The following is a 15,414-nucleotide window of genomic DNA, read 5'->3' on the forward strand; positions in this document are numbered from 1 at the left end:
AGGGTTCCATGACATTGAATCACATTCAAGTTTTATTAATACTAAAAATGATACATAAAAATTCCACATCATACATAAACCACAAGTACAAATCCATTTAAATAATATACAATTACTGATGCAGGAGCATCCAGAGGTATAAGGGCAATCCTGTGTCACCCAAAAAAATGTACTTAGACTTAGTTTCTATTTCATGTCTTTACATTTTTGGATACCCATTTGGCTCAAATAAAGGTTCCAACTCTCATAGTTCAACTATCAGTGCATTTGAAAATCCCAAAAAAATAGGAGCATGTATTTGTGCCATCATTTCGATAAACTAGAAGGTGTGAATTGGCCAGATGAATGTAATCATGATTTAGAGCATTCCAAAAAAGAATCAGGTCAATAGGCCCCACATTTTGAAAGTTATTGCAGTTTTTTGGGTTTTGGAGACCTCCTAAGAATGCTTCAAAGTCAGGTTTGGGGCATTAAATGACCTTGAAAAGGGTCAAAAAATGGGGGACGAGCAAAGCTCATCCATAGGGCTATAGAGTGCTTCGAGAGCTTTTTGAAAATGTAAATGGTTCATCAATCGGAGCTACGGTTCAAAAGTTATGCCTCCTGAAAGTTCGGTTACCGTTTCTGGATTCTTCTAGATTTGCACCGACTTCTAACGTAGCTTCCGAAACTTTCTATTTCATCGGTGGATGCCTACTAGCACTTTCTAGAATGTACTCCTGGTCCTTAACCCTCCGGGGTCTATTTAAGGAGATTTCTAGCATTGTAAAAGGTAGTTCGGAGTGGAGTTTGAGAGGAGGTACCATAAGGAGAAATTATCTCCAGATTTATGCTATTGTAAGCCCTTAGGGCATGTTTTGAAGTTTATTTTCCTGTACTAGTTGTACTAGCTTATTTTCTCAGTTAATATAATTTTCCCTTTTCTGTTGTTTCCATTCTGTTCTTGGGTTGTGTCCCCATCAATTACATGAGATGCCACTTGGCATAACCAGAACACATAATCATCCGTTGTACAAGTCAAAAGGTATGAAAAGGTCAAAGACTATACATCATGAATAAAATATGTCAATCTCATAATATCTCTAATAAAAATATATAATACAATAGAATATAACCATACATCAGAACACATAATCACAAAGATAGTAATAATTGCATAAGGACATCCAACATCAACATGCAATTGTCAGATCTTAATGGTATAAGCAAAAAAGCACTACCACCCAACCTCATGAAACCTAAACGACCCACTCTGACCATACCAAGAAGATAATATCAAGTCCCATATGGATATCGATCACAAAAGTCAAATCCAACATCTAGGTCAAGGAAAACCTGAAAGCAATCTATCTCAAAGGTACCAAGACACAAATGACATCTAAACCTAGAGGCAACAAAGACATGCAAGAAATCTATTATGAAACTGGGCAAGTGTCATCGCATGAGTCAACTCTAAGGTTACCCTGGCAACCACTCTAGACTTTGACCCCCTAGTGAATCTATGCGGCATCAATATCCTTTCATACAGACAAGGCATACAAACAAGGCAAGGTCGCAACCAAGCATCCTCTCTACTCCCATCCTAGCTTGTACTAGCACTCAAGGCATGGGCGAGGAAAAACACTAACTCTTTTAAATTCATTTTAAACCCATTTAATGAAATGTTATCACTTATTAAAATAACCTACAATGGGTTACCCAAGTAGCCTCTTTAGAGCTCCGGTCTCCATTGTAAGCCACTTCCCAAAAAATTGTTGAGTTGTCATTTTGCACGATGCTTAATGGCAAGAATCCTTTCAAACTCCTCATTTGAAAAGCTAATCCAAGCATCAACTCCAAGGTTTTGGGTGATCTTGTGACCTGGTAGAATTTTCTCAGTTGAAGATAAATGTGAATGTTCATGAGGAGGCCTTTGCTAGTTCGAAAACTTCGGATGAGATGTAGAATTCGCTTACTGTCAAAAGAATAAAACACACACAAAAATAACTATGTTTTTGTATTTTTTTTTTTTAATGAATACAACCTAATTATGTAACTATATGAATTCCTAATTTTAACAAAAGGGTTAATAAATAAAATAATGAAGATAGAGTAACAAAAGGTTTAAGCAAATAACATGAAAAGTAAATCCTAACAAACATAAATTGCAGGAACAACATGTCTGCAACTTAAGCTTTTTAAAGGATTAGTGGGTAACCAATGAAAATAAGAGCAACACTTCCTTAACTCCACTGATGCAATCATCTATGAGGAATTCAATAACCGTATGATGTTTCACTTTTCATCAAATCGCAAGGCCACAAAAAGTGCGCTAATGCGAGACAAAAAGCTATGAAGTAACAATATGGTGATCTCTTCTTGAACTAGATACATCAACAGAATTTGTAGACCCATAGAAAACACCAAAATTAAAAGATTGCACAACTAGAAAAAAAGAAATAAACTTTTGGCTCAATCACATTCCATGAACATACATTCACAAAAATATGACACACTTAGGCAAGAATCACTACACTCCAAATGTAAGCACCAAAAGAATATATTATTTCAAAATAACGATGGCCTTAATTACACATTCCAATCCCAAATTAATAAGAAATCATCTCCTTGATTTGTGTTGAGAGTGAGAGATATCTTTATGCAATCATATGCTTCTAAATTAATAAAACAAATAAATTATATACAAATTAACTATCTAACTGGTGCTTAGTAGGACTCCATCCATTTTTATATCATTAATTGGATGCATGAGCCTTTACATGTCATAAAACAAAGAAATTATGAGAAAATAAGAAGAGAGCCTTCAATTGATATAAGAGTGTTTGGAAGTGCCAAAAATAGAAGCTTCAACCTTTACTGGCCATTTGGTAGAGTTAAACTGCAGTCAGAATGTGTTTTTGATGCATGGAAAACTCTAATTTTGGAACTAGCAATTAATTGTCGGTGCACCTAAAAATAAGCACACCTCAGAAAGAAGTGCACCAACACAGTTGCGCAGATCTAATTTCTACAAAATTCTTTCAAAACTTTTTTTCCAAAAAGCCCACCAGCACACCAGTGCAACTCAATGGTCAAAAATGCAAAATTTTACCAAGTGTCAAAAATGAAATTTTGGCTTTTATGTTTTGTCCCCTTTCATACCAGAGCTATGTCCAAATGTTTTCCCTTGAATTTCTCTATTATTTCAGTGACCTTTTGCTACATCCGATAAATCCAAGGCATTATATTTATCTTTCATCTTATGCATGTAGTTATCTACCTCTAAATAGGTCTCAACAAAATCCTCAAGTTTATTATCCAGCTCTAGCAAAACTTCTTCTATCCTAAACACTTGTCGAATATCTTCATCAGTAGAAAATTATCAAAAATCTTCCTAAAACTCTATACAACCACATCTACTAGTATTAGTTTCTCCCGAGCATCATCTTCAAAAATATCGAGGCATGCATCAACTATAATGTTTCTTTGCTTCCAAAATTTGCTCTCGAGCTTGGTCCTTTAGCTGGTAGATCTCTGCATGTAATGATTCCATTACTTTATTGTTATCTACTATTTTCTCTATCCAATCATAAATTAAATCTAACTCTTGCACCGTATATACATCAATGAGCATACTATATCTCTAGCCTTTTATTACCTACAACACCTATAAATCCTTTCGCTAGGTATGTACCTCATCGATAAGACTGAAATATTGATTCAAAATTGCTACCATTTTATCCACATTCTCCTGCATGACATGTAGTAGCTTCAAATTTCATTGAATGATGAGTATGCCTTTTTCCTCAAAACTTTCCTGCCATTGCTAATAAGCACTCAAATATGGATCCAACCTCATCGTCCCCCTATCACTTCTCTCTAAAATTGTATTTAGAGTTTCCTCTAGATGTTTAGGGTCCAAAGGACCAACAACTTTGCTCAAATATCTCTTTAGGATCTCGTTCTCTCACCGAAGTGTTATTAACTCTGCCCCTTCCTATTCCAAACTCCTAAATAATTCCTTCATTCCCATTGTAACCATTAGCTTTGCAGTATCCAATGTGGGCTTCCCAAGCATGACCTCCCTGATTTGATAGTCATGTGGAGTCAAATCTTCTACTTCTGTATCTAGAGGAGAGATAGCCACTTGTGTAAACAAATACTGGTTCTCATCATTGTTGATAAAAGTTAATGCTCTTGCATCTTTTGATGGTGACCTAGGTTTCCTAAGAACCTCAATTAACTCTATCATATCCTCCTCATCTACATTGAATTTTTTCTTCTTATCATTTCTTTCTATAGCCATCTAGGGATCTATTCCACCAAAGTTTTGCCTTTCGAGGATGAAGGAGTTTTTTCTACAATGCACCTTCCCTTATCACTCCTCTTCGAAGTCTTTTCCTTCTATGACAGATCTATACTAGGAGTTTCTGTATCTGTCGAACCTATAGTCCTCACCTTGATGTCCTGTGAAGTCTACTGAGGATATTCAACCGTTTGTCCTTCTTCAGACACTTCATCGATTGACACTTGTTGTGTCTCTTCCTCTTGTTCTTCTTGAACTTGTTCCTCTTTAGAGTTTGGTGGCAAAGGAGTATATAATCCCTTATTAACACAAAATATGACTTGAAGCTGGGATTTTGGAAATATTTTGTTGTGATGTGGAGCCTAATCAGACCTAGAGGTTTATTTGGTGTAGTCTCCCTCCATATTATTTCTATGGCGGTTTGGGGGTAGCACCCCCAAGATGAGGTCAAGGGGCAGCACCCCTATGGGATCCTAAGGCACTCCCTATCATAGTACAGGGTGGGGTTGAGGTGCAACGCCCCTACAGGGGTTTTCAGGGGTAGCGCCCCTAAAGTCAAAAATGCCCTTATATTGTAAAAGGCATCGGCTACTATTTTTTATTATTCTAGCCCTAATTTTGTAAGTAGCAAAAGCTTGTATAAAAGTGCTTAGGGTTAGGGATTTCATGGTGAGTGGTGATATTGTAGCTTCTTGCGGCAACATTGAGCTATAAGGGATTACAGATTGTGATAAGGTTGTAATCACTGGATAATAATAATATTTGACTTGTTGGTGGATGTAGTCTATGGATTGGATGAACCACATTAAATATTGGTGTCTTGTATTCTCTTTTATGTGATCTACTATTTTCTAGTATTGGTTACATTTGCATGTAAATGTTATTTATGTCTGAGGTTAATCCTAACAAGTGGTATCAGAGCTACCCATGATCATCGCAGTGATAACGCTGATTTGCCCCCCAGCCCCACTACATCCACCTCCCCCCTGGAGATCCCCATTTTGCCCCTAGAAGAGATGATAGAAATTATGGTTGAAAAGGGAGGGGAGGCCATCAGGAAAAATAAGATAAGAGTCTGGCAAAATTTCAATATGGATAGTGTTAGTATGGACACTGTTAGAGAACCTGCTAAAATCTAGGTGTTGGGGGATCTCAACAGTAGCACCCACTATGACGAGCTCCTTGACCCGACTCTTTTGGTTCTCTCTGACAATGCTCATGAAACAGGTCTCAACTTCTTTAATAATGCAAAGAACAGCCTGATTGACAATTTTCACTCCATCAAGTAGCTTTTTCAGGAAATTGAGACTCTGAAGGATAGGTCCAACTAGACCAACAACAGGAGGGAATTCAAGGATCATGAGGCCAGAGGCAGAAAAGACCAGGTGGGTAGCAAGGAAAAAGATAGAAGTAAGAACCCCAGTGACAATCAGGAGGATAGAATCACTTGGCTTGAGCAGAAGGTCCAAAGGTTGGAATCTATCCACCAGGTTGTGACTAAATAGATTGTGGATACCCTCCACACATTGAATGAAAACATTGTCAATATGGAGGACTATTTGACCAATACCGATCTTGTGGGGAATGTGGAGCAGAGCACAGAGAACGAAATTGGCCAGGAGGATCCCCAGAAAGAGTCTGGAATCCAGGAAAGCCAAGGGGATCAGTTGCATTTCCCCCCTGCAACCCAGGAGGAGGAGGCCATCCAAAAGGAAAGCGACGCTGCAGAAATCCTGCAGGCAATGGAGAAGAAGGGACACTACTCTGCCCACCAGGCTCGTTTCCTGGCTTTTGTTTCCCTGGCTTCGGGCCTTTTTTATTTTGGCCTTCTGAGGCTATTTATGTTTTTTCTGACTTTTTATGCTTTAAGTTGTTTAATGCTATAAAACTTTGGGTTTCAGGATCCCTGTAAAACCTATTTTCCAAATAAAAAACAAGTGGTATCGGAGCCAAACAGTCGTCATTTTTTTTTTAGCTAGACTTTCACCATTTTTTTTTTATAGCGATCATCTGTAGGAAGGTCTCATGGTTGAGTAGGAGTGATGCTAGATGAGGGTAAGCTGAGCATTGACAAGTTTAATGGATAGAACTTTTAGTTATGGAAGATGGAAATGGAAGACTATCTCTATCAGAAAGATTTATGGAAGCCGTTGGAAGGAAAAACCAAGAATCAAGGATATATGTCAAACAACAAATGGGATCTTTTAGATAGAAAGGCACTTGGAAGCATTTGATTATGCCTAACACCATCAGTGAAATTTAATATTACAAAAGTGAAGACAACAAAAGAGGTCATGAAAAGCCCTCCACTTCAAATAAGGTATTTCTCATGAAGTGTTTATTTAATATGAAAATGACAGAAGGTGGATCTATTGTGAATCATTTAAATGAGTTTAATACTATTACTAGTCAGTTATCTTTGGTGGGTATCAATTTTTTATTGAGAAATTAGGGCTCTCTTGATTTTGTGTTCTTTGCCTGAAAGCTGGAATAGCTTGGTAATGGCTATGAGTAATTGTGTTCCTAGATCTAGTACCCTAAAAGATGATGATGTGATCGGTGTTGTTTTGAGTGAGAAAAATCATAGGAAAACCTCAGGTTGATCTACATCAGGAAGTGCTTTGAACACACAAAGAAAAGGTAGAACAATTGAAAGAGGAAATACTTCAAAAAATTGTAGGAAATCAAGAGGAAAGTCAAAGGGGAGGAGGTCTCAATCGAGAGGACTGAATGACTGCTAGTACTATAGGAAACCAGGGCATAAAAAGAAAGATTGTTGGACTCGAAAGCAAAATGAAGGAGATAAACCAAAAGGAGACAAGGAGACAAATGTGGTAAGTAACAAATTCAAAGAGGATGCTTTGCTTCTATCTTTAGAAAGTGTTGATGATTCATGGGTTTTAGATTCTGGTGCTTCATTTCATGCTACACCTCATAGAGGTTATTTCATTGATTATGTTCAAGGGGATTTTGAGCTTGTTTATTTGGGGGATAATGAAAACTATCAGATTGTTTCGAAAGGGAAAAGTTAAGATTAAGTTGTAGAATGGGAATCATTGGCTACTACATATGGTAAGACATGTTCCAAGGCTAAGCAAGAATTTAATTTCAACAGGACAACTCCGTGATGAGGGTTGTGTAGTTACTTTTAATGATAAAAATTGGAAGGTTTTAAGAGGTTCCCTTGCAGTAGAAAGAGGTGTGAAAGTAGCCACCTTATATCTTTGTACAAGTCATATTATTCCTTCTATTTTAATTATTTCTGAGAAAAATGAATGTTTAGGAATAGGTGTTATAGTTGAGTAGGGAGAATAAATAGCTATTGTAGATTCTAATACAACATTTTAGCACTATAGACTTGGGCACATGAGTGAGAAAGGTATGAAAGTACTTCATTCAAAGAAAGTTTTACCAAGTCTAAAATGTGTTAATATGGATTTCTATGAAAGTTGTGCATATGGAAAACAAAAGAGAGTGAGTTTTGTGAAGACTGGGAAGGAAAATATAAGTGAGAAATTAGAGCTTATGCATAAAAATGTATGGGGAGCCACTCAGGTATCTTCCCTTGGTGGCTCTCATTATTATGTTACATTTATTGATGATGCAACTAGAAAAGTATGGGTTTATTTTCTTAGCTATAAATATGATGTATTTCAAACTTTGAAGAAATGGAAATGCTTGGTTGAAAATGAGACTAGTAAGAAATTAAAATGTCTCACATCTGATAATGGTGGTGATTATTGTAGTCATTAATTTGAAGATTATTGCTCCACTAATGGTATTCATAGACAGAAAACTATTCCAAAGACTCCACAGGAAAATAGAGTGGTTGAACGCATGAACAAGACTATAATGGAGCATGCAATTAGCATGAGGTTGCATGTTGGGTTTCCCTTACACATGTGGGAAAAGGTTACCAATACTATAGTATATTTGATTAATAGAGGTCCCTCTACTCCTTTGGGTTGTGGTATTCTAGAGGAAGCATGGACTGGTAAGAAGGTGATTTATTCTTTTCTCAAAACCTTAGCTTGTGAAGCATTTTCTCATATAGATTCTAAAAATATAACCAAGCTGAAAGTTAAGTCAAAGAAACCTGTATTTGTTGGATATGGCATTAATGAATTTGGTTATAGGCTTTGGGATTTTGAAAATTGTAAAATTGTAAGTAGGGATGTCATGTATTCAATGAGAAAGTGTTGTACAAAGATCTATTGCAGCAACATGAGAAGAAAGAAAATGATTATGTAGTGATGGATGATACTCCAAAAGTTGATGTTCCAGAAATTCCTCATGATGTGCAACAACCACAGCAAAAAATACCACACACACTAGTGAATGTTAGATGATCAACAAGGAAAATTAGACCTCTAGAAAGATTTTCTCCTTCCTTGTATTCTATTTTACTTATTGATGTTGGTGAACATGAATGTTATGATGAAGTTGTGTAGGTGGATACAAAGATTTAGTGGAGTCTGCAATGAAAGAAGAAATGGACTCTTTGCTGAAAAATAAGACATGGGATTTATGCAAGTTGCTTACAAGTAAAAAGGCTTTATAGAATAAGTGGGTTTATAGGTTGAAAGAAGAAGATGGAGGTAAGAAAATATTTAAAGCCAAGTTAGTGGTGAAAGGATTTGCACAGAAAAAAAGGCATTGATTTTGATGAGACATTTTCTCCTGTTGTTAAAATGACTTCTATCTGTACTATTTTAAGTATTATGGCTACTAAAGATTTGCATTTGGAGCAACTTGATGTTAAAATAGCCTTCCTTCATGGTGATTTGGATGAAGAGATATATATGGCTCAGCCACAAGGATTTGAGGTCAAAGGTAAGGAGAACTTAGTGTGCAGATTGAAAAAAAGTTTATATGGCTTGAAGCAAGCACCTCGGCAATGGTATCTAAAATTTGATAGGTTTATGCATGAGCATGAATATAGCAGGTGTCATTCAGATCATTTTGTTTATTTTAAGAGGTTGGATGATGAAAACTACATTATTTTATGTTTATATGTTAATGATATGCTTGTAGTTGGGTCTAACATGGATCACATTAAGGGGTTAAAATGCTAGTTAGCACATGCATTTGCTATGAAGGATTTTGGGGCAGCAAAACAAATCCTCGGTATGAAGATTTGTAGAGATAGGAAGAACATGAAATTGAAATTATCTCAAGCTAATTATATTAAGAAGGTGTTGTAATGTTTCTCTATGGAGAATGCCAAAGTTGTCAGCACACCTTTACCTAATCATTTGAAGTTGACTAAGGAAATGCATCCCAAGGCACAAGAATAGGAGGATAAGATGTCCATGGTACCTTATGCTTCAGCTATAGGAAGCGTGATGTATGCTATGGTATGTACTAAGACATATATTGCACATGTAGTGGGAGTTGTTAGCAGCTATATGAGTCATCTAGGAATTGAGCATTGGAATGCAGTTAAATGGATTCTTAGATATTTGAGAGGAACATCCAATAAGTGTTTACACTTTGGGGGATCTACTATTGATTTACATGGATATGTTGACTCAGATTTGGTATGGCATATTGATCCTAGGTAGAGTATTACATATTATGTATTTATTGTTGGTGGGGTAGCTGTGAGCTGAGTTTCTAGATTACAGAAGGTTAATGCTTTATCCATTACAGAGGTAGAGTATGTTGTTGCTAAAGAGGCAACTAAGGAGATTATATGGCTTAAGTTCTTATTGGAAGAATTGAAACACCCTCAGAGTGATAATTATTTATTTATAGATAGTCAGAGTGTCATTCATGTTGCCAAGAATTCAGCTCTGCATTCAGAGACAAAACACATTTAGTTGTGGTACCATTTCATTCGATCAATTTTGGATGATGGGCAGTTAAAGATGAATAAGATACATATAGATGAGAATCCAACAAATATGTTTACAAAGATAGTAACAAGGGAGAAGTTGAATTCTTCTTCAACTTTGGTTGGTCTTCTAGACTGAACAACATAGAAGAAGAACAGAGTCCAGGGTGGTTTGATATTCCAGTGGGAGCTACGGGTTTTGCAATGCTATGATCAGTCTCCAATTGAGAGGTTATTGTCGTGTAGTCTAATTAGTCTCCAAGTGGGAGATTGTTGTGATGCGGAGCCTAATCTGACTCAGAGGTTTATTCGGTGTAGTCTCCCTCCATATTATTTCTACAAGGGTTTTGGGGTAGCACCCCAGGTGTGTTGCTTATCATAGTATAGGGTGGGGTCTATTATTCTAGCTCTAATTTTGTAAGTGGAAAAAAATTGTATAAAAGGGCTTAGGTTTAGGGATTTCATGGTGAGTGGTGATATTGTAGCTTGTTGCAGTAGTATTGAGTTCTAAGGGATCACAGATTGTAATCAGGTTGTAATCACTAGATAATAATAATGTTGGACTTGTTCTTGGTGGACATAGCCTAGGGATTGGGTGAACCATGTTAAATATTGGTTTCTTGTATTCTCTTTTATGTGATCTACTATTTTATGGTATTGGTTATATTTTTATGTAATTGTTATTTATGTCTGAGGTTAATCCTAACACATTTCAAGCTCTTGTGATTTCGGGGCCATCTGAGTCCAATCCTCCTATTGAGATTGATTGGTTGGCGTGTCTCTGATCTTGTCCCCAACCAACTCAGTACCTATGGGCATAAAGTCAAAATCTAACATCTTAAAGATATCAGTTCCCTCAAGATCATGCTCATCAATCCATTGCTGCATCTCATCCTCCAATGTGGTGGACTGAATAACCTGCTTGGAAATGGATGGTGATGTGATGGTCAAGCTTCTTCTTCATTCCTCTTCTGTAGCTATTTTGAGCTAAATCCTCTAGATCAAAGACATATTATCCTCCTCATCCTCCTCATCCTCTTCTTCATCTTCTTTAGGAATAGGTTTAGGGATTGATGGGACAGGAACCACTTTCTTGATCACCCTTTACCTCTTTTTGACTAGAGTCCTTATCTTTCTTCCCTTTTTAGATGCAGAAGGGGAGAATTGTACTTACTATTGAGGTATTTCATGAAAATCTTCTTCATCTCCTCCTTGTCCCTACTCAATAGGTGGAACTTGTGTATCGCCTTCGACTTGTGAGGCTCCAGTATCTTCCAGCCCTTGCACATTCTCTTCTCCTTCCTGCAAAGGTATTAGAATTTCACCCTCTTCTAGCTCAACTCTTTGAAGGGATTTTTTTTCCTCTTACGATGGCCTCGATCCTTCTAAGCTCAATAATAACCAACTATCCTATCAAGTTGGTGCACCATCTCGGGCCTCATTGGTGATTGAGCTGTGAATGTAGGGATGGTGACTTTCTTCCCTCTACCTTTGGTTGGACGGGCTTGTGCATGAAAGATTACAATTTTAGGTATTGGATCAAGTTTGAATGGTTTCTTGATCCAATCCTACATCATTTTAATGACATGCCTCACCCAATGGTTGATATCAAAATTTCTTCTCTGTCAACCTTAGCATTCATAATATGCCTATTGCCAATCTTGTCCCCATTGAATAAAGGATCAAGTAACTCCTCGAAATCCTATTGCAATATCTTTAATGGTGCCTTTATCTTCAAAGCCTTCTCTACCAAGTACAAATTCATCCTACAATAATCCCTTATTTAGATATCATAGTCATTTTTTGCATTCATCGAATGATCCTCAATAGCCCCTTCGTGCCGGAATGTTTTGCCTGCTAGATATTGCACTCTCCCAATGTTATCAAAACATGGCCATAGAGAATTGTACTCTTCCAAGAGATATTGATCCCATTCACATTCAAAAGAAGGAATATCTTTCTTCCTAACCACCCTAAAAGGTCCTATAGTCAAAAGCCATGTCCAACAATGTTTATGTTGTTTTCTAACTCTGTCATGGCAGACAAGAGTTGTCGGGAAACCTCCAGAAGAATGAGTCTATCACTCTAGGACATCTAGGGAGCTTCTTAGGGTTGAGAAGTGTAGCCACTACCCTCAAATATGTAAAAGTTTGGAATTGGATATAATGAGCTCTGAGTACTGAAGTACTGATATCTATGTAGTTGCCTCCTTTAATATTCTGTTTGCATAATCTCATTCTATGAACCGGATTATTGCAAAGATGAAAGCATCATTCACAATTATGTATTATTTTCTCTACTTTAAGAGCCTCTTCTTCACCAACTGGGGATAGACAATGTATGGCCATGCATTGGCATCCTGTATATTACCCATCTTGTAGAGCCATGGATAGTCTATTGCTCTTGCGGCTAACAAGTACACCAAATATGATGTCATATAAAACTTCCTTTTATTCTTTGCCACAACCAACTGTTCACACAAATTCTCACTCAAATTGGAATCTCAAGCTAGTGGCATCTTTGCTTTCTTAATTATCTCAATAAAATGCACCATAAAGATGTTCAGATGCCTAGCTGCTGGTAGACCCATAACTCTACTCAGAAGTGTGATGGAGTATCTGATGTCTTCAATCATATACACTCTGGTCATATCAAATTTTTCAGTCTTCTTTCCCATAGGAGTCTTATCTATGAGGCACGGTGATTGAATGATCTATGAGGCTTCCTCAATATGTTCCCGATACCACCTTTCTGCCTATTCATAGGTAAGCCTGATGAATTGATCTGCTTGTGGGAGATGAAATACTCTCTCAATATTTTTTGGGTGCAGATCAAGGATTATTTCTCCTATTACACTCTTCACTACCCTCTCCTTAGTGACAAAGTGTTCCACAAGTGCCATGATCAGCTCTAAAGATTGTATCGACATTGGGTGTGAAGCTACGTTGACAAGCCCTAATCTGATAAGTGTGGAGACCATTTGTGACCTCATCGTGGGTTTGATACAAATATTTAGGAATTCCCCCAAATTTGTATGTCCCAAATTTGTATCCTTAATGTCTGAATGGTCATATTGAAATCTTGGCTTCATTGGAACGCCTTGGAATTTGAAGACCACGAGATGCCATTATAACTGCACAATAGTATGTCCATTAGTCCAAATTTGGGAATAAAAATAAATTAATGATACCTTAATAATGACATAATTAAAAACCTAACACTTGAAAACCTAATTTATCCCTAACTTGCAAAGAAATGAATGCATCAAGTGCACTGTATTCTTTATTGCTTAAAGTTATTTTTAAAAAAGCTAGTTGCACATCAACGCACCTAGTCAGGTGTGCTGATGCACACCTAGCTTTACTTTTTTATACATTTTTAATTTTTTTCCCTTTTTAAAACCCATATTGGGTATGCAGCAGTGCACTCAGACTGGTACACATTGGGTTATGCATTTTTAGTTTAAGGATTAAAATGTTTTGAGGAGAAAAAAGAAAGTGTCTGCATTAGTGCACCCTAGTAGGTGCGCTGATGCACACCCTTTCTCAGAGTTACTAACATTTTTTGCATTCATGCTTTGCACAGGTGAGGGGATGCATAGAGGATGTTGCACCTCAATTAGTGCGAAGCTACAATTGAATATTGGTGTAGGGAAGGAAGCATGGAGAAGACCAAAGTGAAAATGAAACAAAAAGAAAAGGTGAAGATGGAGGGGACCATTCCCCTTTAAATAGATTTAGGGACTCTTGGCGTAAATGTGCCTAATAAAATACAAATGTCAACTTTGTTTAATTTTTGGTGCATTAGCATAGCTAGGGAGGTGCACCTGGTGCACTCAAAAATTGTAAAATGACTTGTTCCTTTAGAATTTTGATTCCTTGGCTTCTAGGTTTCTTCGTCAAGACCTAGAGCATGAACTAGGGGGCTAGGTAAGACCTCAAAATGACTTAGACCTTGAACTAGGGCCCCAAAAAAGTTAATAAAAAGTAGGGGGTCCCCATTTCAGTCAGAAATGGGGTGTGTGTTGTGAAACCCATGAAAAATAGCCCTAATGAAAGGAAGAAAATGACAAAGGCATTTCTTCACCAACAAAAATTCCTCTAATATGTGTCCAACACCAACTTAATCCTAAGCATTTCAAGCGTATTTTGAATGACTTTAAAATCCAAACTTTAGGATCCAAAAACTTCAAGCTCAGTGTGTGTTTAGTGTATTCATTTCCTTTGATATCTCAGGATGTAGTCTATTAGAAGCTTCTGACAACTTGGAAACAATCTTCCACCCCATCAAGCTCATTCATTGGGAATCTTCACAAAAGTTGTGTATCAATCATTTGTCTGACTAAATGAGAGAATCGATTCTGAGGGCTCTTAGCAGGTTGTCACTTTTCTTTTGAATTTCTTGGGCAATCTTTTGAATACTTACTTCTGTAGCTCATAATGTTTCCATTTGATTCTTTGATGAAGCAATATCTTGGTACTAGATAGCTTATTTAGAGTGCTTATCCCTTTTATTAGATTACCTTTCTTTTAGACCTTTTAGAATCCTTCATTCTTAACACCATTCTTTTCTTTTTAATTTTCTTTCTATATCCTGACCATGCTTAGATTGTGTGGCCAACACATTGGTGTCATTTGTTGGATTCAATCTTTTGTGAACATCCCTTGTGTTCCTCTTTTAAGAACCTTTTAGAAACCCTCATGCCAAACAATGATCTTAGCAATTCCTCAGAGAAGACCCTTCTGTTTGAACCAATGGGGTTTGAAATGTCCTTATTGTCTTCAACCTTGGTTCAAAAACACCTAAGACAGTCAATTTTTTAAATTTGTAAATTGCTGAGAACTTGTTGATCTACAATTTTGAATTTAAGATTGAAAGTCTCCTATTACTGCAAGTAACATCCATTCCTTAGCTAGTATAAGACACAAAATCATTAGGATGTTTTGACAAAGAAATACCTCTTCCTAAAAGTTGAAACAAAAAGAGTGGTTAGAAAGATATGCCAAGATAAAATCTTGAGTGCACCTACCCCCTAGACTAATGCAACTTTGAAAATAAACACACGACTAAAACTAAACACACAACTGAAAATCAAACACACTTGTAGAAAATAAACACGCTTGCAGAAATGAAATCTATCTATCTTTCTTCTTGTTTTTTTTTTTTTGTGATCTCTTAGGCCTCAAAGTAATATTTCAAAAATTTCCCATTGATTGGAAATGGTACCAATTCCCCCTATAAGGAACTTAGGCTAAAAGTGTTTTAGCCTAGAATTTCCATGATCTAATAGTGA

This window comes from Cupressus sempervirens, chromosome 7 (assembly GCF_028749045.1).
Source record: "Cupressus sempervirens isolate cs-2001-9-10 chromosome 7, ASM2874904v1, whole genome shotgun sequence".
NCBI lineage: Eukaryota > Viridiplantae > Streptophyta > Pinopsida > Cupressales > Cupressaceae > Cupressus > Cupressus sempervirens.